We start from the raw sequence: 27,745 nt of genomic DNA on the forward strand, positions 1-27,745 counted from the left end.
TCCAAATTTCAACAGCATCAGCAGTAAAACAGCTATTTCCCTACATTTTGTTCAAGACTACAGAAAGAGGCTTCAGGGTACTCAGCAAATGTTCAATATTTCTCGTAAGCCCAATGTTGAGAACTTTGGCTGTGATAGTGTCATCTATTTTTTCACGATTTTGTTCACAAGTGTCATTAGATTAGGCCAGTTCTTTATATACTGCTCAAAACACTACTGAGTTCCATCATACGTCTTGTGGGAGAGTTAGCTGGTTCCTCCCACTTTTTTCAGAGCAGCTGCTGCAAAGTGGTTGTTGCAGAAGTATTTTGCAATTTGAACAACATTAGCCTTTATTTCTGGAACACTGAAGTCTTTGGCTAGGAGGTGCATCAAATGAGCACCGCAACTGTATGTTGTTAACTTGGGACTCTCTTCTAAATTTCTTCTCATCTTGGATCCATTTGCAGCATTGTCCGAGACCAAGCTGTGTACTAGACATTTGAATTTTTTTCGCAGTTTATCATAGCTTTTAATGCTACTTCTTGTAAGTATTCTGCTGTGTGTGCATTTCCTCATATATCAATTGTTTCTGTAAGGAAGACATTCCCTTCTTCTGTTGTCACACAAGCACATACAACGGGATCATTGTAGGACATTGCTCCACCCATCAAGATTCAGGTTAATAATTTCACCCTCTAGACATACTGCTCAATTTCTCTTTCATACACTTTATCCAGCAACTTGCCTGCGACATCTGCTCTGTTTGATGGACCGTATCCTGGTCTTAATGACTGAACCATTTTAATGAAGTGTGGGTTCCCAATCATATGGAAAGGACAGTTTGTTGCATAAACAAACGGGCATTTTTTTCATTAATTACTTCTTTTTTGTAGTCTGCTGGTTCTTATTACAATCTTATCTATGGTTGTTTCTGGATGATGGAGATTTTTTTTTCTTTTTGACACAGGTGATATACTGTGGTTATGTGACATACATGATGTGACTGGAATACTATCATTGGCAGATAACTCTGAAACTATAGAAAATGATGGTGATCTTGAAGGTGAATAGTCCTCAGAATCCTATGTGTTGAGGATGGATTATCCTAAACAAAATAAGTCAATGCAGTCATTTAATTATTATAACGTTACTGCTCATTTAGTATGTCATTGCATTCACTGACACTCAGTACTACTTTAAAGGTGAAATTGTAAAAGGAGATCTGCCTATCTCAGCTATTTATTTTTTTATCACAACTGCATCTAAAATGATAGCACCATAGAGTAACAACTATATTTTTTGGTCAAACATGAGAATTCAAGAATAGTCCAGAAGGAAGGAAGGCAGTCCTTAAGAAAGTATGAAATAAAAAAGTTTACCAACCTGAAGATCCTGCATGTTCAGACAGGTTCCTTTCATCTTCAATGCAGCTTCCTCCTGAGAAGGAACACTTCTCATGATGATGTTTCATTTGAGCAACCAGGCCTTGCATTTCTTTGCATTTCTTTGTTGCACTGTTTGCATTTTGCATTCATGCATGTCTTACCCACAGGTAGAGGAACTTCATTAAAATATTCCAAAACTGGGTCTCTTTTACGGTCTGCTGCCATTATAGGTTTTCCTTACTAGTGAGGGAATGGTATGCTAGATCTCAAATCAATGAAACTTCTGGAATATGCTGCTCAAACAATTTCACTTTTGTTTCTACTGCCTGTCCCTCCTTTTTCATATTTATATCCAGAGTACTTCTCCCTGTCCAGATCTATTCCGCCCCCAACAATCTTCTATTCATTCAACTTTCTGAAACTTTTCACTCTTAGAGAGAGGTAAAGGATTGACTCTGTGTACACAAATTTGCAGAGGGACAGTAGGGTTGAGGTCTGTTATTTCTCACCTCTCTATTATTTATTTACTTAAAAACATTTTTGCTGTTAACAAGCATGTTCTCTCTAGAGACACAAATCGACAGTTTGAGAACTGCAAAACTAAGCATCTCTGATGGTTTCTTCTAGACTGAGTCCCATTGGTTAGATAGAAAGATTATCCTAAATTATCTATACAGAAGCCTCTGGAACCCCATAAGACTGAGTCCCTAATCCATGAACTATTGGAACTCATTTACAAAAACTTTTCTTAAACATTACATTGATATATTGTCTTATACTATAGAATTAGGACTTATAATCTCTATTCCACCAAGAGATATCTTTGAGCTATAATGTACCTTAATTAAAACTATCTTTTGATAGTTTTTTCCCCAAAAAGCATTTTATCAAAAAATTCTGATTAAAATCACAAAAATCCATTATTTTATTTTATTTATTTATTTTTTTAAAAAACATTGATTTGTATCCACCCTGCATCAAGGCATTCACAATGAGCAGGAAACCAGCTTCTCTGGGAGCAGAAAATCCTGTCGTGAAGATTTTTCAGGATTATGACAGTGTTTTCCATGGAGGTGATAAGCAATAGGTTATTTGATCACAGATAAGGCTCTGTGTTTGTCACAGTGATCTCTGTGACTAGTGCAGCAGCCCATGCAGCTGGCCCAGGAGCTGCTTGGGCAGCCCCTGGGTCAGGCACACTGGCTTCTGCTGGGTCAGTCTTTGGGCCCCCCAGCATTCAGCAGCAGGCATTTTGGTGGTGGGGGGTGCTCAGGGCTGGGGATTGGGATGCGGGGTGGTGCTTATCTCGGGGAGGAGGGTGTTCCCCAGAAGGGCAACAACTCCCCTCTCTCAGCTTCTAGCTCCATGTGCTGCCTCTGCCCACAGACACCGCCCCCGCAGTTCCCATTAGCCGTGGTTCCAGCCAATGGGAGCTGCAGAACTGGGACTTGGGGCAGAGCAGAGGCAGCACATGGAGCTAGGAGCTGGAGGTCGCAGTTTGACAGGAGCCAGGTAGAGAACCTGCCCCAGCCCCACCAACCCCCTCTTTGAGCATCAGCAGCACTCTCTGGACTGCCATCCCCCTGCTCTTGAGCACTCACAGTGCCCTCCAGGCTGCGCCCCCTCAAGTACTCAGGGTGCCCTCCGGGCCGTGCCTCCCTGAGTACCTGGGCCATGTTCCCCAACACCCGCAGTGCCCCCAGGGCTTCCCCCCAGAGTCGTGCCCCACCCCCAAGTTTTAGTCAGGGGCATATAGTAAAAGTCATGGACCAGGTCACAGGCTATGAATTTTTGTTTGCTGCCCATGACCTCTCCATGACTTTTACTAAAAATAACTGTGACTAAAACGTAGCCGTAATCATATATCTTGGTGTATGATGCTTGTGCTTTTGAATTTTTTTTTTAATTTAAACTCCATAGTTTGGCAAATTTACATGTAGTTGTTGATCTTAGTTATAGAGACTAAATTTTCAAACATGCAGGAACTAGTCCAAGAGGCACTCTTGTGTATTGGCAGTTTCACCTCACCAATCTCCCATATGCTGGGAATCCTTTGTTTCCCAGTTCAAGATGGTGTCCAGTACCAGGTAACATGATCACATGACCCTGTAATGTCAAAGCAGCATCCCAGGAAACTTCTCAGAAAGGAGAGAGATTAGTATCATCAAAGACCAGTTGTCCTTCCTAATGGTCCATCCAGGTTGATTACCTACTGCCTGGTGGGCGTTCCCCAGGTGCAAGCACTTTTGTAATAGTCCATATTCTTCTTCGAGTGATTGCTCATATCCATTCCAGGTAGGTGTGCGCGCTGCGCGTGCATGTTTGCCGGAAACTTTTTTACCCTAGCAACTCCAGTTGGCCGGCAGGTCGCCCCCTAGAGTGGTGCCACTATGGCATTTGATATATACCCCTGCCGGCCCACCCGCTCCTCAGTTCCTTCTTACCGCCGTGTCGGTTGCTGGAACTTTGGAGTATGGCTTGCTGTCCTCCACGTACCTAGCTCTCCTGTACACTGTTCGTAGTCGTAGTTGTAAATAGTTTTATAGACAGTTTAAAGTAGTATACTAGTTAGTTGTTTATTGTATATAGTTGTATAACATGTTCGCGGGTGGGCCGTTGCCCTTCCCGGCGCCCGGCACCGGGCTCATGCCTGGTTGGCCGGGCTTCAAGCAGTGCTCGGCATGCAAGAAGCCGATGCCGACTAGCGATCCCCACGACGCGTGCCTCAAGTGCCTGGGGGAATCGCACATCATAGAGAAGTGTCGTATATGCAAGGCGTTTAAGCCTCGCACAAAGAAGGAGAGGGATCAAAGACTCCGCACTCTCCTAATGGAAGCGGCACTGACTCCGGTACTGGTGGCGCAACCGGCCACTTCTACTCCGGCACCGGACCGCGCCGGCACCGGCAAGACTCCCTGGCACCGTCCAACCCCGGCACCGGGAGCAGATCCAAGACCCTCGACGTCTGCAATACCATCTAGGCAGGCTCGAGTGGAACGCCCGGCACCTACCTTGGCCGCAGCACCGCCTGCAGGGCTGCTGTCGACTCCGGGTCCGGAAGGTCCGTCGAGTCCAGCCCCTCCTAGCTCCCCCTTGAGATCAGGGGTCGAGCTGTTAGTCCCATCTACGCCAGAGACCTTTGCCTCAGCACTGGACTTGATAGCGCTCACGGAGCCATCGCAGCCTCAGACCACGGCACCCCCAGGACGGGTAACCTCCAGAGGCAAACCGATGCTGAGAGCGCTGTCTCCAGAGTCCAGGCACCGATCGCCCCGGAGACGTGAACGCTCGCGCTCGGGGCGCCGCTCGCAATCCCGGCACCGTTCTCCTCGGCGGTACCGGTCGCACTCGCGGCGCCGATCAGCATCTGCACGGTCCCGGTCTGGCTCCTCTTACCATTGGCACCGAGACTCTAGGAGCCGTTCACCTTGGCGTTCAGCTCCTCGGTCGACCTCCCGGCACCGAGCCAGTGGTAGATCCCGATCCCGGTCGACCTCCCGGCACCACATCGGTGGCAGGTCCCGGTCCCCTCTGCCATCCCGGCACCGCGCTGAACGAAGATCGCGGTCCCGCTCTCGGCACCGACCTCGAGGCAGATCCCGATCCGGATCCCGGCACCGACTATCACGCCGTTCCCGGTCCCGATCCCGGCACCGGTACGACTTGCGGTACCGATCCTCGGCACAGAGGAGATCGTCGGCGTCGGCATATAGAGAGGTCTATCAAACTGGCTCAGCGCCTCCGTGGCCTTCAAGGGAACCATCCGTGTCCTCTCAGGCAGAGAGCGCCTATACGCTGGACCAGGACAGACACTTGGCCCTGTTTCAGGACTCTCCACCTCAGGAACGAGGGCCTAAACAGTGGGGGTTTTGGACCCCATGGGCGTACCGCCAAGCCCAGGTCCTCAACATATCACTCCCCGCCCTGCGGCGGAATGCAGGCCACCAGAGGCAACAGTGTCTAGACCCCCTCCCTCCCCGGAAGCAGAAGACAGGTCCAGCCACCAGGACCCAGAGCTCCCTCCAGTGACGGAGGTGCAACCCCAGACAGAACCCTCCATGGACGCTCTGTTGTCAGGGGTTTCCTCGTCGTCTTCCCCTGATGAGGCAGTGATGGGTACCTCGTCCTCCAGCCCTCCCCCTCTAGATCTTAGGGCACACCAGGACCTCCTCCGACGCGTGGCACAAAAACTGGACATTCAAGCAGAGGAGGTCTCTGAAATCGAGGACCCTGTGGTGAGCATCCTCTCCGCCGATGCGCCCACCAGAGTGGCCCTGTCTTTCATCAAGACTATTCAGGCCAACGCCGCTACTATCTGGCAGTCACCGGCCTCCATCCCTCCGACCTCTCGAGGAGTGGAAAGAAAGTACATGGCCCCCTCGAAGGGCTATGAATACCTGCACGTTCGCCCGACACCCTGCTCCCTTGTGGTCCAGTCGGTGAACGACAGGGAGCGCCATGGTCAAGAGGCCCCAGCGCCCAAGTCTAAGGAGGCGAGGCGGATGGACCTCCTGGGCCGCAAGGTCTATTCAGCAGGGGCGCTACAGCTCAGGATCTCGAACCAGCAGGCCCTCCTTAGCCGCTACTCCTTTAACTCTTGGGTAGCAACGGGAAAATTTGCAGAGCTGTTACCGCAGGACGCCCGTCAGGAGTTTACCACCATTCTGGATGAGGGCAAAAAGGTAGCAAGGACCTCGCTACAAGCTTCCTTAGATGCTGCGGACTCGGCCGCTCGGACCCTTGCCTCGGGGCTTACGATGCGCCGCATTTCCTGGCTTCGGGTCTCTGGCCTTCCTCCAGAGCTCCAGCATACTATCCAGGACCTCCCCTTCGAAGGCCAGGGCCTGTTTTCTGCTAAGACAGACCCCAGACTAAAGGACCTTAAAGACAATAGGGTCATAATACAGTCTTTGGGGATGCATACGCCTGCGACACAGCGCAGACCATTCCGGCAGCAGAACGAACAACAGCAGCGTCGGCCGTATCCTCAGTTCCGTCCGCGGCAGGACCTCACTAGGCGCCGCGGCAGGAACAACCGACGCAGACAGTCGGGTGGCCAAACGGGCAAAACCAAGGCTCCGCCAAGGCCCCTCCTGGACCCAAGCCTTCATTTTGAAGGTGCGCCCGAGGGCGCAGTACCAGTTTCCCCTCCGGATCCTTCCCCGCAGTTTTCCAACCGTCTTTCATTTTTCCTCCCAGCATGGACCAAAATAACATCGGACCGTTGGGTCTTGCGCACTGTGCAGGCCGGTTATCGCCTGCAGTTTTCATCGCCCTCCTCCTCCCACCCACCACCCTCGTCCCTCTTCAGGGAGCCCTCTCTCATGAGCAATTCCTCCGTCAGGAGGTGCAGACGCTCCTCGTCAAGGGAGCCATAAAGGAGGTTCCAGAGAGTGAGAAGGGCAAGGGGTTTTATTCCCGCTACTTTCTAATCCCCAAGTCCAAGGGGGGCCTCAGGCCTATCCTCGACCTGCGGGAACTCAACAAGTATATGGTACAGTTGAAGTTCCGTATGGTATCCCTTGGAACCATCATCCCATCCCTGGATCCCGGAGACTGGTACGCCGCCCTCGACATGCAGGACGCTTGCTTCCATATCGTCATATTCCCCCAGCACAGGCCTTTCCTCCGCTTTGTGGTCAACCGCCAACATTATCAATTTGCGGTCCTCCCGTTTGGCCTCTCTACGGCCCCGAGGGTGTTCACGAAATGCATGGCAGTCGTCGTCGCATACCTTCGGCGCGGCCGCATTCACGTGTTCCCCTACCTCAACGACTGGCTAATCTGGGGCACATCGGAGCTGCAGGTCCGCGACCACGTCCGCAGGATCAGCAGCCTCTTTGCTGCCCTAGGCCTCGTGATCAACGTGGACAAGTCTACTCTGCTCCCCACGCAGAGGATAGAGTTCATCGGGGCCGTTCTGGACTCTATCCTAGCCAGGGCCTTGCTACCCTTGCCCAGGTTCCAGTCGCTGTCGGCCATCATTCTGCGCTTGCAGGCGGCCCCACTGACCTCTCTAAGAACATGTCTGACCCTCCTGGGACATATGGCGGCCTGTACGTTCGTGACAGCATATGCCCGACTCCGCATGAGGCCTCTTCAATCTTGGCTCATCGCGCAGTACCGGCCGGCCAGACATTCGTTGGACACAGTTGTCACCGTTCCCCAAAGGATACTGGACTCCCTTCGGTGGTGGCTGGACCAGTCTGTAGTCTGTGCGGGGCTCCTGTTTCATCCACCCCAGCCCTCGGCATCCCTGACTACGGACGCCTGAGATCTGGGCTGGGGGGCGCACTGCGGCGCCCGGAGAACTCAGGGCCTGTGGACCCCTCAGGAGCTGGACCTCCACATCAACATACGGGAGTTGAGAGCGGTCCGTCTTGCTTGTCAAGCGTTCGTCCATCACCTTCAAGGTCGTTGTGTCGCGGTGTTCACCGACAACACGATGACCATGTTCTACATCAACAAGCAGGGTGGCACCAGGTCCTCTCCCCTATGTCTCGAGGCGATGCGTCTCTGGGAGTTTTGTATAGCCCATGCCGTTCACCTTTCTGCCTCCTATCTCCCGGGAGTACAAAACACTCTAGCGGATTGACTGAGCAGGTCCTTCCGCTCGCACGAGTGGTCCCTCCACCCAGACGTCGCCCTCTCACTCTTCCAGAGGTGGGGTCGTCCCCGGATGGACCTCTTCGCATCCAGGGAGAACAGGAAATGTCGAACATTCTGCTCCTTTCAGGGTCGGGAGCCTGGGTCTATAGCGAACGCCTTCCTGATCCCATGGGCGACCCACCTGTTTTACGCGTTCCCTCCCGTTCCACTGATACACAGGGTCCTCCTCAAGGTGCGCGGAGACAGAGCTCGTGTGATTCTGATAGCTCCAGCGTGGGCCAGACAACATTGGTACCCCATGTTGCTGGACCTCTCAGTAGCCAACCCAGTTGCCCTGCCCCTACATCCGGACCTGATCACCCAGGACCACGGCAGGCTCTGTCACCCGGACCTTCGGTCTCTGCACCTTACGGCATGGCTCCTGCGTGGTTGACAGGCTCTGAGTTACGCTGCTCTACCCCGGTTCAAGAGGTTCTCCTGGGCAGTAGAAAGCCTTCCACCAGGGCTACTTACTCGGCTAAGTGGAAGCGTTTCTCTTGTTGATGTTCGGAGAAAGGTCTTCTCCCTATGGAGATTCCCATCACCACTATTCTGGACTACATCTGGTCCCTCAAGGCCCAGGGTCTGGCGTTGTCGTCCCTTCGGGTTCATCTAGCGGCTATCTCCACGTTTCATCCTGGAGGGGACGGACGTTCCGTCTTCTCCAACCCTATGGTGGCGAGATTCCTGAAGGGACTGGAACATCTCTATCCACAGATCCGCCCTCCTGCCCCTTCATGGGATCTCAACCTGGTCCTAACTCGTCTCATGGGTCCTCCATTTGAGCCGTTAGCTACTTGCTCCCTGCTCTCTCTCTCATGGAAGACCGCCTTCCTAGTGGCCATCACCTCAGCTAGATGGGTGTCGGAACTACGGGCCCTCACAGTAGATCCCCCGTATACGGTCTTCCATAAAGACAAGGTGCAGCTGAGACCACACCCTGCCTTTCTTCCCAAGGTGGTCTCAGCTTTCCACATTAACCAGGAGATCTTCCTCCCCGTCTTTTTCCCAAAGCCCCATTCGTCCCGCAGGGAGCAACAGCTCCACTCGCTAGATGTCCGTCGGGCGCTAGCATTTTATGTGGACAGGACCAAACCATTCTGCAAGTCCCCCCAGTTATTCGTGGCGGTAGCGGACCGGGTCAAGGGACTACCGATTTCCTCGAAGAGGATATCTTCCTGGGTTACCTCCTGTATCAGGACCTGTTATGACCTGGCCCACGTTCCGACGGGCCGTGTGACTGCTCACTCCACCAGAGCACAGGTGTCATCGCTGGCTTTCCTTGCCCGCGTGCCGATCCAAGAGATTTGTAGGGCGGCGACCTGGTCATCGGTCCACACATTCGCTTCCCATTACGCCCTGGTTCAGCAGTCCAGAGATGATGCGGCCTTTGGCTCTGCAGTGCTCCAGGCCGCGACTTCTCACTCCGACCCCACCGCCTAGGTAAGGCTTGGGATTCACCTACCTGGAATGGATATGAGCAATCACTCGAAGAAGAAAAGACGGTTACTCACCTTGTAACTGGTGTTCTTCGAGATGTGTTGCTCATATCCATTCCACACCCGCCCTCCTTCCCCACTGTCGGAGTAGACGGCAAGAAGGAACTGAGGAGCGGGCGGGCCGGCAGGAGTATATCAAGTGCCATAGTGGCGCCACTCTAGGGGGCGATCTGCCGGCCCACTGGAGTTGCTAGGGTAAAAAAAGTTTCCAGCAAACGTGCACGCGCGGCGCGCACACCTACCTGGAATGTATATGAGCAACACATCTCGAAGAACACCAGTTACAAGGTGAGTAACCGTCTTTTCCTAATTTCAGATACTACAGAAATGATACATGCATATGTAACACTGACAGATCCTGGTCATTGATGGGCGGGATTGAACTGGGGACCTCTGGAGCTTAGTGCATGAGCCTCTATCGTATGAGCTAAAAGCCAACTGGCCGTTAGCTTAGGCTGTAGAGCAGACTCGTTTTATTTCTCTCTCTTTAAGTGGTGTCGATGGGACAGAACACTACACCCAGAAGGTATGTGGGTTACACATACAAATAGGATAATCACATGCAGTAAATCATAACCTTTCCAATTATATGTCACACAACCCATCTTGCATAAAACATATCTTTCTTACGCCATACTTGTATCATAACAATATTTCTATGAAGAATATGGGGTGTAATGTCACAGTATCATTATTTTTCATTCAGCGAGGCACTACTTGTCCAGCATTAGACATCTCCAAATACGTCTAAGGTTTCTTCAGACCTTTGTTCCAGGAGATTTGGTTACATGAGAATCTTCACTATTATAGCAAAATAGATATACGTAAGTTTCTAGCTCTCCTAGTGGTAGACGAAAGCATCAGATGCTCCATAAAGACTCAGAAACCAGAAGAAAATTAAAAAGAACCAAAACAATTTTTTTGCAATTACATGATATTTTGTGGCCTGATTTTTGAACTCTTGGGGTTGGTAAAACTGTATCACTTTCTCAGATACCCTTTTGCCATGTCTTTTTGTCTAAACATGAATTTGCAGCATAAACCTCGTATCAGTTCATACATTCTTCTGCGTTTCTTATTGTGTCCCTTAGTTGGAATCTGTACATGTCTGTACCTATTTTTCCCATTTAAACTTTGAAAATTGAAAGCCATTGTCTGTTGGGCAAATACCATTTTTTTAAAAAATGCATAAATATGTATTTGCACAAATCAAGCCATATATTAGAGTAATAAGGTGTTTTGGGGAATTGTCTACATCTGTTTTGACTGTTAGAGTCTAAGTTTTCAGGACACATTTTTCTATTTTCTTTTTAAATAAAGAGTGAAGGAAATTGAATTAAAAACTAAGATAAAATGTCATTAAGGATCTGGCTGCAACTGATGAAACTCAGTAAATCGGTATGGCTAGGGTCAAACTCTGTTGTTCCTCAACCCTATTTGGCCTAGGTATTGCAGCTCATCCAGATTATAAAATCTTCTGTTCTTTGGTACCCTTTGCAATACAGATTTTAAATTAGTGGCCTGATTTTTCAGCTGTGATGAGTGCCTCAACTTTAATTGAAGTCAAAGGGAGCCTGGGGGCCTTAGAATCTTTGAAAAATCAGGCCATTAAACCTTGGTTTTTTTAGAGTAAATAATCGCCTCACATAGGCAGGGATTTTCCTATTGGGTTGACTCAGCACATGGAGATCAAAGACTGACATTTCACTTCCCTTTTCTTAGGGAACAGGTTCTGTGCCAGATAAAATTTGATTTCCTTCTGATGGTTCTCTGAGTGGTAGGAGCTCTTCTGTTGGGTGAATGTTCTGTTGGAGGGGCATTTTCCTTCCCTGCCCTGTCCTCCCATGGGTGCCATGAGTGTTGGTTTTAGCCTATTTTCCATATGTAAGAATAAGCATGATGGTAAAGTTTCATGCTGTTGATTGATCATTGAAGGAGAGAGTGGTCCCAGCTTTGATTAATGGTCTAAATGTGATTGGAGGAAAGAAAATGCCAATTTTTTAATAGTGTATGCTAATTAGTAGTTAATACCAGTGGGAAGTGAAGCCAAAATTGCATAACCCTTATAATGAGATAATCAGATTAGCGTATGACTTGGGCATGACATGGTGGAAAGGAATAAAGGGATGGACAAAAGTGACAATTAGAATACCATAAGGTTGTAAGATATCAGCCAAGAGTCAAATGTGAAGCCTGTGTGAGCATGCATGTTTAACCATTTTCATTAGGCAATTCACCATGAGTTTGGATCTTAAAAAGGGATCTGAAAGAACACCAGGTACAGGTGAGTCTCATCTTACGCACATTTAACCTGCGCAAATTCAGCTTTGCGGGCTCAGCAAAAACTTTTGAAAAGAGAAAAATAACAATTTAAATACTGTACCTGTAGTTCGGGCAATTCTGCCCGCCATTACACTCAATGTAATTTTGACTATACGCGATTTTTGCTTTACGTGCTGACAGCGGAACATAACCCCATCGTAAGATGACTCACCTGTAATCATATTATTTTGGGAAAGGCATTCCATGCATAAGATACAGTATATAAAAAGGTGCAAGGGCACCTGTGGGAGAAGCAGACAGGTGATTGATGGGAGACCACCATTGTTGACAGAGCAAACAGAATGGGTGGTGACATGGTAAGAGAAGCACCTTGGAGGTAAGGACCAGAAGTTTCTAGAGTAAAGAGAGGAAGTGGAGAGTCTTGAAGAAGTCAGTGACATGATCAGATTGATGATCTAGAAAGATGATTATATTAGCAGCATTTTGAATGGACCTGAAAGGGTCAGGATTGTAGGAGTAAAAAGATGAGGTGAGGGCCTGGATAGAAGTTTTGGCAGTCTGGACACAGACGAAAGGGTGGGTCATGGAGGTGTTAAGAGAAAAGCATCATGATTTGACTAAAATCCTATTGTGAGGGAGGCAGAGTTAATGATGCCCAGATTAAAAGAGAAGAAAGGGAAATTTAGTAAGATAAAACTTCCAATTATTTTATATAAAGAAAAAATCAAAATATAATACAATAATGCAATTAATTTTATATAATAAAAATACAGCATATATAATTTAATATTAAATTTAATTTGAAGTATGATGGGCCTCAATTAAGAGGCTTTATAGTGTGTGCCCTTTCAGTGGTATGGGTTACTCAAAAAATATGGGACATTGTAAAGAAATTATCCTTCTGCAAGATGGTCTTGTGTCCTTAGAAGCTGACTTATAAACGCATATTTACTATTTAATAATGACTTTTTAAAAAATCTGATAATGTATTTATTAGTTATAAGTAATCTCACATTTTATTTTCCCCAAATCTTTTAATATACTACTGTTTCAGGCTTTGCAGCTGTATTATTAATGTAAAAAAAAAGGTTAACCATGACAAAAGATTAAAAAATGATGTGATAAAAATGAATGTCTAAACTTGAGCCGGTTTGCACATTAGTGGCGGACACTAGGACTCTGAATGGGATTCAGTTCCTGACTCTTCCACAGATTCCTATGTGATTTTTAGGGCCAGATTTAGTGGTATTTAGATGCTAACTTCCATTGAAATCTCTGTTTTTTCTGTTTGGATTGTAAATGCTTCCAGACAAGGATTCTCTCTTACTGTATGTACAGTGCCATGCACGGAGAGATTCCATCCCAGTTGGGAAGGGGAAGAAGAGTTAAAAGTACTAGTAGCACTGTCTAGTTAAATTCTTACACCATCTATTTTAGACGTCATGAAAGAGTTTCCTGTAGGTGAAATATATAAGGAATCTGTTTCAGGAGATGGGACAAGCACACTAGCTTCCTGAGAACTTTACACACACAGGCATAGATGAAGGGGGAAAATATTGTTGCGGGCAGGCTGGGCCAGGCTGGAAGAGACCTAGAGAGCGGGGTTCGAGGGCACGCCCGCTCCACACTCACCCCAGGCAGCACTGACTCCTGTCTCAGGGGCTGGGTCTAGCTGTATCTGAGCCCAGGGCAGGGGAAGGGTTGGAGACCGAACCAGTCCCATACTTACCCTGGGGCAGTGTCAGCTCCTGTCCCATGGAGGTTGCAGAGCGAGCTTGCCCAGCACTCATCCCAGGCAGCAGCAGCTCGTCTCCTGTCCTGCGGGGGGGTTGGACCTGGGGATTACAGAGTGAACCTGCCCAACCCCACACTCATCCCAGCTCCTGGACCTGGTGCATTGGAGAGCTAGCTTAAGCTGCAGAAATTCCACCTGTCCCCCAGTGCTGGTGTGGCCCTTGCTCCCCATTCTGAAACACACCCTCTTGCCACTAGGAAGAAGCTGGAGGAGACCACCATAGTGTCATGTTGCACATATCAGGGCTGCAGACCTGGACATGCATGGGCTGGGGAGGGAGAGAGCCAGGCAGTTGGGGAGTTGATAGGCAGTTTGATTTGGAGGGGCTCAGTCCCCTCTATTCTATGCCACCTATACACACAGGGCAGGGTTACACAAACGTGATACATTAGTAACTTTAAAAAATGTTTTCCTTCTCTTCTCCCAGTCCCCTAAAGTAAGGATTGGAATCTGAAGCAATCTCATAGTAGGATAAAAACAGCCAAACTTGGCAAGACACCTTTGAGGACATGCTGTACAAGAGGGTAATGTTTTCTGTTTGCTGTCAATCACACCCCCAAATTAATGTACATTACATTGAAATATTGACATTTATGAACAGTCTTAAAACCTATAAAGAACAGACAAAACATTTTGTAATTGCTACAGATCCCACCCCAATCAAAATAGCAATTTCTCATTTAGATGAATTTTTAACATAAAACATTTATAATTACATGAGCTGAGAATATTTTCTTCCACTCTGATTGCTTTCCTTTTAAATATTAATTACAGAAAAATGGGGAGACAGTTATTTATACATAGGGTATTTTCATTACTTGGGCACCAGCCAAAAATGATGCCATAGCTAGTTCTTGGTCTATAACCATCCAACTATTTCAGCATAACCCCCTCAGGCTTGAACCTGGACTGCAGTCCTTTTCAGAAACTTAATTTTATGAATGAGATCATAAAAATAATATAGTGTATGTATACAGGGATATATGTGTGTTTGTGTGTGTACTCAAACTCACTCTCATCCATGTGCACAGAACATAGTGATGTGGTATGATGGTTTTATTGGCATGAATTTAGGATGACCACATTGCAATGAGTGATGCGTCATAAGTTATTTATGCAAGTCATCACTAGTGATTTCTGATAAACCTTTATATCACATCATGCATTTTTATATGCCCCCCCACATGTTACAATTTTACAAATGTTTCAGTTCTTCTTCAAGTACTTGCTCATGTCTATTCTACATTAGGTGTGTGCATGCTGCTGTATGCACTGTTGCTGGAAATTTTTCCCTCAGTAATATTTGTTGGCTGGCTCAAGCACCCTCTGATGTCAAGCGCTTATGTGCCAGTATAAGGGGAACTACCAGTCCCACACCCTCTGAATTACTTCTTATTGCCCGTAATGGTCACTGGAACAACTCGTCTTGCTTTGGCAAAGTGTTATTCAGTGGTTTCTCTTCAGCTTAGTTTGTTAGTCTTAGTTTTAGAAGTAGTATAAATATTGTAAATAGTATTAGTGTAGATCAATCATAGAATATCAGAGTTGGAAGGGACCTCAGGAGATCTAGTCCAAACCCCTGCTCAAAGCAGGACCAATCCCGAACTAAATCATCCCACCGAGGGCTTTGTCAAGCCTGACCTTAAAAACCTCTAAGTAGATAGTTAGACCCTTTAACATAGAGGGGCTCCCCTCACCCCTGCGGCTAGGCACTCCCTGGTCCCTGGGCTTCAAATCCTGTGCCTCTTACGGGAAGCCTGTGCTGGTCAGTGATCCATACTCTAGTTGTCTGAAGTGTCTGGGAGAGGCTCATGTAGAAGAGTGTTGTGATATCTGTTGGGACTTCAAGCCTTATACAAAGAAAGACAGGGAGGTTAGACGAAGGGCTATCCTTATGTAAACCGCACTTAGCCTGGTGTCAGAGCCAAACTGGTCGAATCTGGCACTGAGCACTTCAGCTTCGGTTTGAAGTGCTCCTCCAGCACTATTTGTTTCTCAGCACTATTCTCCATCTCTGGTCCCGAGAAAAAAAGATAAGAAGCAACAGTTCAAGAGGGATGCTCCCCAATACCAAGAAAGGACAAACGAGGGGTGCAGTGTAGTGCAACCTATGTCGTGCCACTCCTCCACCCCCTCTCCTCTAGTGGCACTGTTGACTCTGCCCTGCTGACAGGTGCTGTTGAATCTGGTGTGGAACCACTTCTGATGCCAGGAGTCATCACAGTGCCAGTAGGACTGCGGTGTGTTCCATGCTGGAGGCCTTTGCAGTGACCAGGGACCTACTGTCATTCCTGGTTTCACTGACCCCAATGGAACAACCACCAGCTCCAATGAGAATAACAAGCAGAAGGGAGCATGCAGCTCCAAGCTGTTACCTGGCACCTGGCCCTTTGTACTGACTCAGGGCAAACCAGCCCTCCTATCATTGACTAGATCTTCCTCAATCCAGCACTGATCCACTGACCCTTGGCACTGACTGGCAGAAACAAGGAGTATTCCCCCCCCCCCGGTCACTTTAGAGGGACTCGTCTTCGGAGTCAGAGGTGGAGCCCTGCACCCAGTCTAAAAGCCACTGCCACTACCCATCTTACATCCTGCCAGATCCTGGTGTGGGTCCTGCTACTGGCATCTGGCCCAGAAGACAGTGGCCGATGCAGGTCCAGTGGCTGTTCTGGAACCTGTGGGGTTTTCCCCCCATTCCAGGACTGCTGTCCAGCCACTCCTATTCAATTGTGTCTGACTTTGGAATCCAACCCATACTCTCGTAATGAGCTCGGTACTGACACACAAGATGTGGGCCTGGGGGACGTTATCCAGGCCAAAGAGGAGGAAGCCCCCCCACCAGTTCAGGGCTCTTCCTCCTCCTTCCCAGATGAAGCTGCCTTGGGACCGACCAGCTTGATGCCCCAAGATGACTTTAGAGTCCATCAGAAGCTTCTAAAAAGGGTGGCTGCTAACCTGGGGCTGGGGGTGGAGGTACTAAAGGAGTCATCACATAGCCTCATTGACATTTTGGTTGCAGCAGCCCTTTCCCTACCCATCAACAAGGCTGTTTTAGGTTCAGTCAGGTCCCTGTGGCAGACTCCATCTTCTCTCCCTCCCATGAAACCTTTGAAGGTGTGCCAGAAGGTACTATATCAGATCCTGCCCCCCTTTTGTTTTCTGACAGACTCTCCTTCTTCAGCCGGCAGGATATCTCATCACCTCAGACTCCTGGGTGCTGCGTGCGTTGGTGGATGATTACACTCTTCAGTTTTCTTCCACACCCCCCCCCCCCACTCTCTCTATACCCATGCCTCTTCAGGCATCCTTCTTTCAAGCAACTTTTGCCCTTTTGCGGATAGGGGCAGTGGAAAAGGTGCCTCAGAACTTGAGAGGGAAGGGGTTTTACTTCCAGTATTTCCTAATCCTGAAGGCCAGAGGGGGTCTTTGACCCATTCTAGACTTGTGTCGTCTCAATGGTTATCACAAGAAACTGAGGTTTCACATGGACTCTCTGGCCTTCCTCATTTCCTTCCTGGGTCCAGGGCACTGGTACGCCAACCTTGACCTCAAAGACACCTGTTTCCACATTTTCATTTCCAAGGCCACAGAAGGTTCTTCAGGTTTATCATCAACCAGACCCATTATCAATTCACCATTCTTCCCTTTGGTCTGTCTGCAGCCTCTCAGGTTTTTATGAATGCATGGCGGTGATAGGAGGCGAGACATTCAGGTCTGTCCATATCTCGATGACTGACTGATCAAGGTTCCGCTCAGATGCTCATGTGAAGAACAGCATGATCCTAGTCCAAACCACCTTCCAAGCACGGGTCTATTAATAAATGAGCAGAATCAACTTTTGTTCCAGTCCAGAGAAAAGAGTTTATCGAGTTGCTAGACTCAAACCAGGCCAGAGCCTTCCTTTCAGAGGCTCAATGCCAGACAATGGCGGATCTGATATCCAGGATCAAGGTCCACCCCTTCGTGACAGCCTGTATTTGCCTCAAACTTTTGGGTCATGTGGCCATGTGCACTTATGTGGTACGGCATGCAAGACTGCACCTCAGACCCTTGCAGACTTGGTTGGCCTTGGTACTTAGGATTCCCACCTTGGTTTTCACTTCCCTCAACTTGTGGAAGGACCCCTGTTAGTAACTGTGGGTTTTCCCTTTGTAAACCCCCACCCCCCCAGCCTTCAGTATCTTTAACTTCAGACACATCAGCTCTAGCTTGGGAAGCACACCTCAAACACCTTGGGACATAGAGCCTGTGGTCCCAGGAAGAGCTTTCCCTACACATAAATGTCAGAGGGCTCAGGTCTCGGAAATCAGGGCCCTTATATCAGAACCACCATACGTGGTGTTCTTTAAGGACAAATACCCCACCTGGCGTCTTTTCCAAAGTGGTCTAGCAGTTCCATAGTAACCCGGCTATTTTCCTGCTTGTTTCCTTCCTGAAACCACACAGGAATTCAGAGGAGTCCGTTGGACGTTAGGCATGCCCTAGCTTTCTATATTGAGAGGATCAAGCTGTTCCATAAATACATGCAATTTTTTGTGGCAATATCAGATAGCACGAAAGGCCTACCGGTTTCAGCCCAGAGAATGTCATCCTGGATAATCTCCTGTTTCATGCATGTTACAAGAAGGTGGGCATCCCTCCTTCTACCATCTTGATCACTCATTTAATGAGAGCTCAGGCTTCTTCAGTGGCTTTTCTGGTGCAGATCCCAATCCAAGACATCTGCAGGGCTGCAACCTGGTTCTCAGTGCATACCTTTGCCTCCCATTACGCCATCACCTAGCAGCTTGAGATGATGCCAGGTTCAGGAGAGCAGTGTTGCAATCCGCATGTTCATGAATTCTGAGCCCACCTCCTTCGGTACCACTTGTGAGTCACCTGATGTGAAATGGACCATAAGCTAGCACTCAAAGAAAAAAAAAACGGTTATTAACTTTCCATAACTGTTCTTTGAGAGGTGCTGCTCATGTCCATTCCACGACCCTCCCTCCTGCCCCTTGGTCGGAGTTAGCCAGCAAGAAGGGATTGAGAGGGTGTGGGGCCAGCCAGTGCCCTTTATTCTGGCGCATAAGCATGCAGCATCAGAGGGTGCTAGGGATGGTCCAAAAGATACCAGTGAGGGGAAAATTTCCAGTGACGGTGCACGTAGCGCGACACACCTAACGTGGAATGGACATGAGCAACACTTCTCAAAGAACAATAATTATGGAAAGGTTTGTATCCATTTTTTTTGTTTTTGTTTTTGTTTTTTTAAATATCTTCTTGGACTTATGTTTCATATCCTTCTGCCTGTAAATCCAAATACCTTAGTTACCAAGAGACTAACTACACAAGTCTCAGAGGAAGCCATGAAAAGCTGTAAAATGACATAGGATAGCTTTTGTAGATGTAAGTTCTGGGTCCCACTGGGAAGGTCGGAATCCTCTTTTTCTAGTAGTATGACACTTTTCGTTCTAGCCCTGCAGTAACAGAAAATATCAAACCTTAAAGCTGTGATTTTTCATGTCTAGAAAAATCTGTTATTTGTCCAAGACTGAACATTTCCTGGGCCTCAGGCAAGTGCAATATTGGTGGGGAAAGAGGAAACACTTCGGTGGAGTTTGTTTATTCTTGTAAAAGAGCCTTTTCAGGCTGATTGTGGCTTTGGATGGGAGAATGGATTTGGGGGATGACAGATTAGTGGGTGCAATGTCATAAAAAGGATGATACATTATTTTTGATATAGTGACAGCCAGCTACTGCCCCTTAGGTGGATCAGGGATTTTAGATTATAATCACTGTGCACTCCTGCAATATTGCCAACAGTAGGTGTTCAAAAATCATGAGTCAGGTTCCCCCAAATAGTGAGATTGGCTTAAAAATAAAGAGATTTTGAAAAAGTAATCAAAGTTGTGTTCTTGCCTTATGGATTTTGAGCCGTTAGGGGTCAATTTTTCAAGCTTTTCTCCACAGCTATGAGGGCAAGACACTAATGAAAACTGAGATCCTCACAAAATCATGTGATTCTAGAAGCTGAGCCTTTAAGAAAAAAATCAAATATCAGAAGACTTGCAATAAAATTGAGTGTTCACAACACTGCTTCTGCAAACTTAGATTTCTGTTCCCTGGGACCTGTGCCACAGGGAGTTGGGACCCTTGTCTTCAGTTCATCTCCCACTTTTATATGTTCAGGCAATAGCACACTTCATGACCATTCTAGTTCTCCATTGTACTTCCTGTTGCAACTGTAATTAGGACTCTGGAGAGTTTAACTGGCAGGGCTCCTAAATGACTCTTGTTTTACATGCAGTCACTGAAATTGACATGTCACTTCTCAGTGATTTAACATTTATCGTAATTGTAAACATAATTCTATATCTGAAGACAGGGCATCATGGTACCTATTCTGGCTGGCTGACTTCCAGGTGCCTGCAAAACTTGCGAGTTTGTATAAGGTTGTCTGACAAAACATAACTTTCTGTGAGCTTCTTTTCTTGAAATGGTTAAACTTCTTTCTTTCTTTCTTTCTTTCTTTCTTTGTAGGAGGGGTGGGAGACAGACAAAGAGGAGGGACAACAAAGGACCAATACAAGTTCTTTACTCAAAACCAGTATCTGTTATTTCGAGCACAGCCTTAGAAGGTGACTTACAAACCCATATTTATGATTTAATAATGACTTTTAAAAATACAACTAGTAAATCCATTATCAATAGAAGTAATCTCACATTTTATTTTCCCTGAAGCTTTTAATATACCATTGTTTCAGGCTTTGCAGCTGTATTATTAATTTTTAAAAAAGCTTAAACATCACTAAAAATTAAAAAATGATGTGATAAAAATGAACATCTGAACTTGAGCCAGTTTGTGCATCAGTGGCAGGCAATTAAAATCAGCAGCTTGTATTTCATATTTTTACTTAACCATATGGTAAATATGATTATATGATGTAGTACTAGAGACAGATTCTCTTATTGAAGCTCTTTGTATCCAAGAGTTCAGCCTTCTTTGTGGAGCAGACTGTTAAAAGCATCTTACACCACAGTTATACATCTGTTTTGCATTTCAAAACAAACTCTTTTACACTAAGTCCCTTATATTATTCTCCTATCATCAGAGTCAATTCTTTTACTTAAGTAAACAGACTGGAATAAAAAGGGCTGCTAATAAAGTGTATCAGTTACAAAAATAGTTTCAGTACTAGACTAATTAATCCTGATGGTTATGCACATCCATAACATCTTTTATTCGAATTAAGAGCCATCACGTAAGCAACACATATGAGGCCAAAGCTCTGCAAAGTGAAGAATGGAAGGGAGGGTGTCTCATCAGCCTAGGAGAAAAGCTACAATCATCAAAGGTGCATGCAGATGCATTAGAAAGGGAAATTATTTTAAAAGGTGGTGGATCACTCTAACTCTGATAGTGGAATGGATGTGGAGTGCAGAGAAGCATGCTACTTTGCTGGTCCCTCTTCTACAAAAGTCTGAAGAGGGGCATACTGTGTGGGAAAGAAATCAGGGAAGAAATACAAGAAGAAAGGAGGTGGTGATGGAATAGTTCCATAGTTTTGCAGTAGCTCACATTGGTGAGCAGGAGAATATGGTCTTTGTTTTGGTTGGTTGGTTGAGAGTGCAAAAGTACCTATGAGGGAAGATTGACAAAATTGGGTTTGTTTAGTCTGGAGAAGAGAAAACTGAGAGGGGACATAACAGTTTTCAAGTACATAAAAGGCTGTTACAAAGAGGAGGAAGAAAAATTATTCTCCTTAACCTCTGAGGATAGGACATGAAGCAATGGGCTTAAATTGCAGCAAGAGAGCTTTAGGTTGTACATCAGAAAAAAACTTCCTCTCAGGGTGGTTATGTACTGGAATAAATTGCTTAGGGAGGTTGTGGAATCTGCATCATTGGATGTTTTAAAGAGCAGGTTAGACAAACACTTGTCAGGGATGGTCTAGATAATACTTAGTCCTGCCATAAATGTAGGGGACTAAGTTAGATGACCTCTCAAGGTCCCCTCCAGTCCTACAATTCAATGCTTAGCCACAGAATACTCTCAGTATTACCAGGCCTGCTGTTCCCAAAGGAACAGTACCCACCAGCTTGTAAGAGTCAACTCGGGATCATCATTTTGCTTAACACCAGAGCACTCACATATATTTATAGTGAAAACAAGTGTAAGTTTATTATCAAAGAATGTAAGTGATAGTGAGAAAGAATAATGGAAATAAATGGTTACATATAACAAAATCATAACATGTTTTCTAGAGGCTAAACTTAACTAAGCAAGCAATGTGGAGTAGAGTGGAAGAATTACTTCCTGTGTCTTGCTTACCACACTCTTGCTAATACACCTCAAAATGTTTTCTTTTTCTTTTTCTTGTTTTTTTTGCAGCAGCCGCAAACAAAATGATTTTGCGGGGGGAGGAACAGTGGTTTTTTTAGCTTGTGTTCCATTATGACCCCCAGATCCCTTTCTGCAGTACTGCTTCTTAGGCAGTCATTTCCCATTTTGTATGTGTGCAACTTATTGTTCCTTCCTAAGTGGAGTACATTGCATTTGTCCTCACTGATATCTCCAGTTTGTCCAGATAGTTTTGAATTTTAATGCTATCCTCCAAAGCAGTTGCAACTCCTCCCAGCTTGGTATCATCCTCAAACTTTGTGTGTACTCTCTGTCATTATCTAAATCATTGATGAAGATATTGGACAGAACAGATCCAGAACTGATCTCTGTGGGACCCCACTCAATATGCCCATCCAGCTTGACTGTGAATTACTGATGATTACTCTCTCGGAATGGTTTTCCAACCAGTTATGCACCCACCATATAAATAGCTCCATTTAGGTTATATTTCCCTAGTTTATTTATTAGGTCGTGCAAGATGGCATCAAAAGCCTCACTAAAGTCAAGATATACCCCATCTACTGCTTCCCTCCTGTCTACGAGGCTTGTTACCCTGTCAGAGAAAGCTATTAGATTGGTTTAACATGATTTGTTCTTGACAAATCTGCACTGACTGTTACTTATCACCATATTATCATCTAGGTGTTGGTTGATTGTTTAATTATTTGCTCCATTATCTTTCTGGGAACTGAAATTAAGCTGACTGGTCTGTGATTCCCGGGTTGTCCTTATTCCCCTTTTAATAGATGGACACTACATTTGCTGTTTTCCAGTGCTCTGGAATCTTGCCTGTCTTCCATAACGTTTCAAAGATAATTGCTGATGGCTCGGATATCACCCCAGTCAGCTCCCTTGAGTATTCGAAGATTTATTTAATCAGGCCCTGGTAACTTGAAGACATCTAACTTGTCAAAGTAATTTTGAACTTCTTCTTTCCCTGTTTTAGCCTCTGATCTTACCCCATTTTCACTGACTTTCGCTATGTTAGACGTTCAATCACTACTAACCTTTTTGGTGAAAAATAAAACAGTCATTTAGCACTTCTGCCATTTCCACGTTTTTTGTTACTGTTTTCCCCCCCATCACTGAGTAACGGGCCTACCCTGTCCCTTGGTCTTCCTCTTGCTTCTAATATATTTATAGATTTTTTTTCTGTTACACTTTATATCTCTAGCTAGTTCAATCTCTAGCTAGTTTAGTTTGTGCCTTGGCCTTTCTAATTTTGTCTAATGGTCTGCATACTGCAGCAGAGGTGCTGGAACAATTTTTATAGTGGGGGTGCTGAGAGCCATTGAACCAAACTGTAAACTCTGTATATAATGGAAACCATTCCAAGCTGGGGGTGCAGTAGCACCACCAGCACTCCTAGTTCTAGCACCTATGAACTGCAGGGAATGATCTGAGGACTCAGGGATTGGTATGTGCCTACTACTCCCGGTACAGAGAGCAGGGCCTGCACAGGCATGGAAGATAGTGCTTATGTTGCCAGAGGCTGGTTGTTTCAGGGAGTGGATGCACCTCATCACCACCTGCTGTGTCTCTCAACCCTGGGAATCCCTGGTGAGTGTCACAGTAATATATTTTAATAGATAAGTGTATATGTACATCTACGCTATATATTTGTCCTCCAGTGAAAGCCCTGTTCAGGCCAATCGTCCTGATGTCCTGGGAACTGTATTAGCAGCAAAGAAAATAATTCTAGTGAAGCAGAAAAGCAAAACCACACCAACCATAGAACTTATGATTCCTGCCCTTTGGGACATGGTTAAACAGGAGGGAATTCCCTTTGTGCGCAACAACAAATTGGGCACTTATTTAATCTGGAAATGCTTTTTGGAAATTATATTGTGATTAGCTGATGTCTGATTTATTCCTGACTACCTGCCAGAGTATGCTTGTGTGGTCTTTTGGCATGGGAGTTTGGGATGAATAATCTTTCTACGTCTGTCTTCTTCTTCCTTATTATGTTCTATAGCTACAAATGCATCTGATGCTTCCACCTGAGAGTATTTCTATAATACAGTGTATGTTGTTCAGATATTGATGCTATGTCAAATACCAATTGCTACTATTTCTCCCTTTTATCGTTTAATGTTTATTTATTTTTAATTCAGAAAATTGATACAATTTTTAATTATAAAGACCCTCTTGTGGTGATGAAATTTCAGGTTGCTTTGTGGATAAAATCAGTCTGATTCAAACCTCAGCTAACTGAATCTGAAGAGGAAGAACAGTATTTGGCAGGGACAAATGCCGAGTCTTCCATGTTTGAGTTCAACCCAGTGTCTGGATGTTCTGGGAGAACTTCATGCCATAATCTTTGCTTTGGATATTTTGTCCTTCCTGACTGGCAAAGGCAAGTGGGTGGGAATTATAGACTCTTTAGTGGTGGAAACTGTCAGTGACACCTTGCAGTGTTGGTCCCAGGGTATTAGAGACACAAGGTGGGTGAGCTAATATGTTGCACTGACTTTTGTTGGTGAGAGAGAAAAGTTTTTGAGCTTAAACAGAACTCTTCTTCAGGTAAAGACAGTGTGCCATTTGCACTAGAGAAAGCATGTGCTTGAGCTCTGTATCTCCTGATGCTGACAAGATAGCTAGTATTAACCACTATCTAATCTTCTATATTTGGTTAAGTTTAGGGAAAAGTTTGTGGTAAGAGAACTCTGTGTACCTGGATACCTCTGATTTCCTAGATTCTTATCAGTTGTGGTTCTGACCTGGGTACAAAATAGACCACACATGTCATGTTGATTGATGGTCATCTTCTGGTGATGGATAAAGATTGGAAGTTGAATTATTATGTTTTTGACACTGTGGGTCAAGAGGTGTTCAGTGTCTTGTTTCTGACTGGAGTGAATGAGGCTGCTCTTGCATGGCTTTGTTCTTTTCTCTCAGAGAGCTCCCAGAGAACAATGTTGGGTGATAGCTCTTCGCCTTGGAGGTTTCTCTTTTGTGGAGTACCAACAGGTTCTGCACTGTCATCCCTCCTAATCAATACGTAGATAAAGCTGTTAGCAAAGTTAGTGAGGAGGTGCATTTTTATTTAGTGAGCAATGCAAATTTTATTACTCTCTTGCTTCGGTTCAGCTAGTGCTATGGGTGGTTAATTGTCAGAGTCAATTTAAAATTAATTATTTAAGAATTTTAAAGAATAACCAGAGCTTGGGATGGGCACTCTTTCATGTGGTACACCTCTACCCCGATATAACATTGTCCTCAGGAGCCAAAAAATCTTACTGTGTTATAGGTGAAACTGTGTTATATCGAACTTGCTTTGATCTGCTGGAGTGCGCACACTCTCCCCCAGAGCACTGCTTTACCGCGTTTTATCTGAATTCATGTTATATCGAGTCGCGTTATATCGGGATAGAGGTGTAGTTATAAACTGAATAAATAAATATGAGCTGAGAATTTCAGGTGGAGTTTAAGATGTTGACATTGACCTATAAATAAATCCCTAAATAGTCTAGGTCTATCCTACCAGAAAGACCATTTTTCTTCCTTTGTGTGATGCTGCTACTGTTGAGATCAGTAGATATGGAGTTGCTGCAAGGACATTCTCCATGATAAGTTCCTTGACTTACCAGTTTCTTTTGGTCCTGTACCTTGGGTTGTGAAACTTACATGGACTCTATTCTTAGTTTGGTCCAAGGTAAAGTTTAGTTTTCTGTTTCTAAGACTAGAAATATGCCTGTAGTCAATGAAGTATTCAACTTAAAACATATTAAAAGTTAAGATATACCACGTCTGCCGCTTTCCCTCCCCCCATCCACAAGGCTTGTAGAAGAGTGCTCTAGAAGCAATGTCTGTCTATTATAGATTTTCAAGACACTGACACTGTACTCTCATGTTTGCCTTCCTAACCTAAATATACCGTCGTAGGATCATGTGAAGCCCGCAACATGTTCACATTAAAGGGTTCATGTATAACAGAATTGAGTTTCAACTCTAGAAAAGTACAGTTTAAGATCAATTTATAGCAATAGGAAATTTGGTCGTAATAGTATAATATTCATATGCAATTTAAATGGGTTCTGTTACAATTTAACAGACCCCAAAATAATATACCCTAAGCTCATAGTTTTATTAATTAACATACCTTATTTTATTAATATTTATATTTTAATAACATACTTTTTTTTAAAAAGTACATTTAATTGGAACTTCCGTACTGATCACATTACAAAGAAGCATTGCAACAACATACAAAAAAATTCCTCCACTTCCAGGTCATCCATCCAAAACAAATACTGTGCACTGAAAATGTCAGTGCAATCATGCAAGCTGCTCATTTGCAAGTACACATAATGCAAACGTAAGTATTCATGCACAGCTATTTTGGCAAATACAGAAAGGCTTAGAGGCATACTTGAAATAAAGCAAGGCAATTTGTATACAGAACTCTGGCTGATGAAGGAATGATACTGGGCCCAGGAGGGAAGCAGCAGCAGGAAAGGTTCAAATCTGAGTTGAGTCGCAATTCCTGGGAACTTAGGAGATGGGCATTTGGCTAGAATCTAATGTCTGGGTTTAGGAGAGTAGAAGGAAACAGAACTTGGGAGAGGGAAATTGGGCTGGTGCTGTATTTCACTAGGGGCAAGAGGAAGCAGCAGGGGGACAAGAATTGTACCAGGGATTTGACATGTGTAACTACTTGTTTATAGCTTCCAAGTTGTTAGTATTAACAAAAGAAAATACATATAATTTAAAAACTGATTGAACCTTTGAGAGTATCCTTTCATTAATACTTGGTCACTTGAACCTGTATTACCTTTTTTCCACTTCCTTAGCATTTGATTATCCAAAAGTAGTGTACATCCTTCAGATTTTAACTGTGGGCAAGAACCAATATGTTATGTTATCTGCTTTATATTTGACATGCTTCTAATGTTTCAGGATAATGCTACAGTTTATGGCAAGTGGACTGTGTGTTGCTGTTACATACCATGCATATAATCTGGCCTACATCATTAAGGAGATGTCATATAAACTCTGTATTCTGGTTCCAACAAAGTAAATTAATAACACATATCGGATAATGATGATAACTCTGCAGACTACATGCAGGCCTAACTCTGAACACAGTCCAACTTTATAAATTGACTTCTATATGCAGTGTTTCACGAAGAGTCAGATGCAAGAAACTGCTGCACATCTGGTTGCTTTTAATAGACTTTTGGAACAGAGAGTAGTCATTAAAATATATATATATATATATATATTTTTTTTCAAAGAGTAGTTTGAAAAGGTATTGCAGTATATGCTAGATAATGTTAAGAAAGGCACATCTCAAATGGAAAGCTATTTCCCAATTCTCTACATATACGTTGTATGCACTTAGCTAAGGGTGGTGTTTTGATTTCTAAGGAGTGAATTTTAAAATATATCATTATGTAAGAAAGGAATACTTGTACGTTTGTAAACAGTTTGTCATCTTACTCAGATTAACTTCTCACACAGACCTATGCACTAAAGAGAAAACGCATAAACCCTGGTATGATGAAATACATCTCTGGAGTATTAATAGTTTCTGCAGATTTCCTACCAGAACATATAGTGCTATTAATGTCTCAGTGTTTAAATGTGTATGGCTTGATTTAAGAAGAGGCTTAATTCTTCATTCTGTCGTATCCATTTATTTCTCCTTCCTCAGATTAATGCTGTTAAGAGATTATTGGTGTCAGCATTCAGAGATTTCCATTTCAAAAGTACCACCTCCAGAACTGTTTAACTCTTTGAATTTTGAAGAAGCTTTCCTCCT

General features: G+C 45.0%; 1 protein-coding gene and 1 long non-coding RNA gene across 14 annotated transcripts in view; one reads left to right on the top strand and one right to left on the bottom strand.

Annotated features, from left to right (window-relative positions):
• LOC115654306 lies at nt 1–26,130 on the bottom strand. Its single transcript, XR_004001160.1, has 3 exons — nt 26,119–26,130; nt 23,279–23,282; nt 1–80 (listed from the first exon to the last, which is right to left on the bottom strand). It is a non-coding gene; the product is annotated as an uncharacterized LOC115654306 (long non-coding RNA).
• ATG7 (autophagy related 7) overlaps nt 1–27,745 on the top strand; it is a 252,711-nt gene that overhangs the window by 91,031 nt on the left and 133,935 nt on the right. For 3 of the 13 annotated variants that reach the window (XR_004001157.1, XR_004001158.1, XR_004001159.1), the window contains exon 18: nt 20,118–20,215. The exons of the other annotated variants lie outside the window; for them this stretch is intronic. The gene's annotated coding sequence lies outside the window, so the exon portion shown is untranslated. The remainder of the gene's footprint in view (nt 1–20,117; nt 20,216–27,745) is intronic. 13 annotated transcript variants of the gene reach the window in all.

The sequence above is a fragment of the Gopherus evgoodei genome, chromosome 7 (assembly GCF_007399415.2).
Source record: "Gopherus evgoodei ecotype Sinaloan lineage chromosome 7, rGopEvg1_v1.p, whole genome shotgun sequence".
NCBI lineage: Eukaryota > Metazoa > Chordata > Testudines > Testudinidae > Gopherus > Gopherus evgoodei.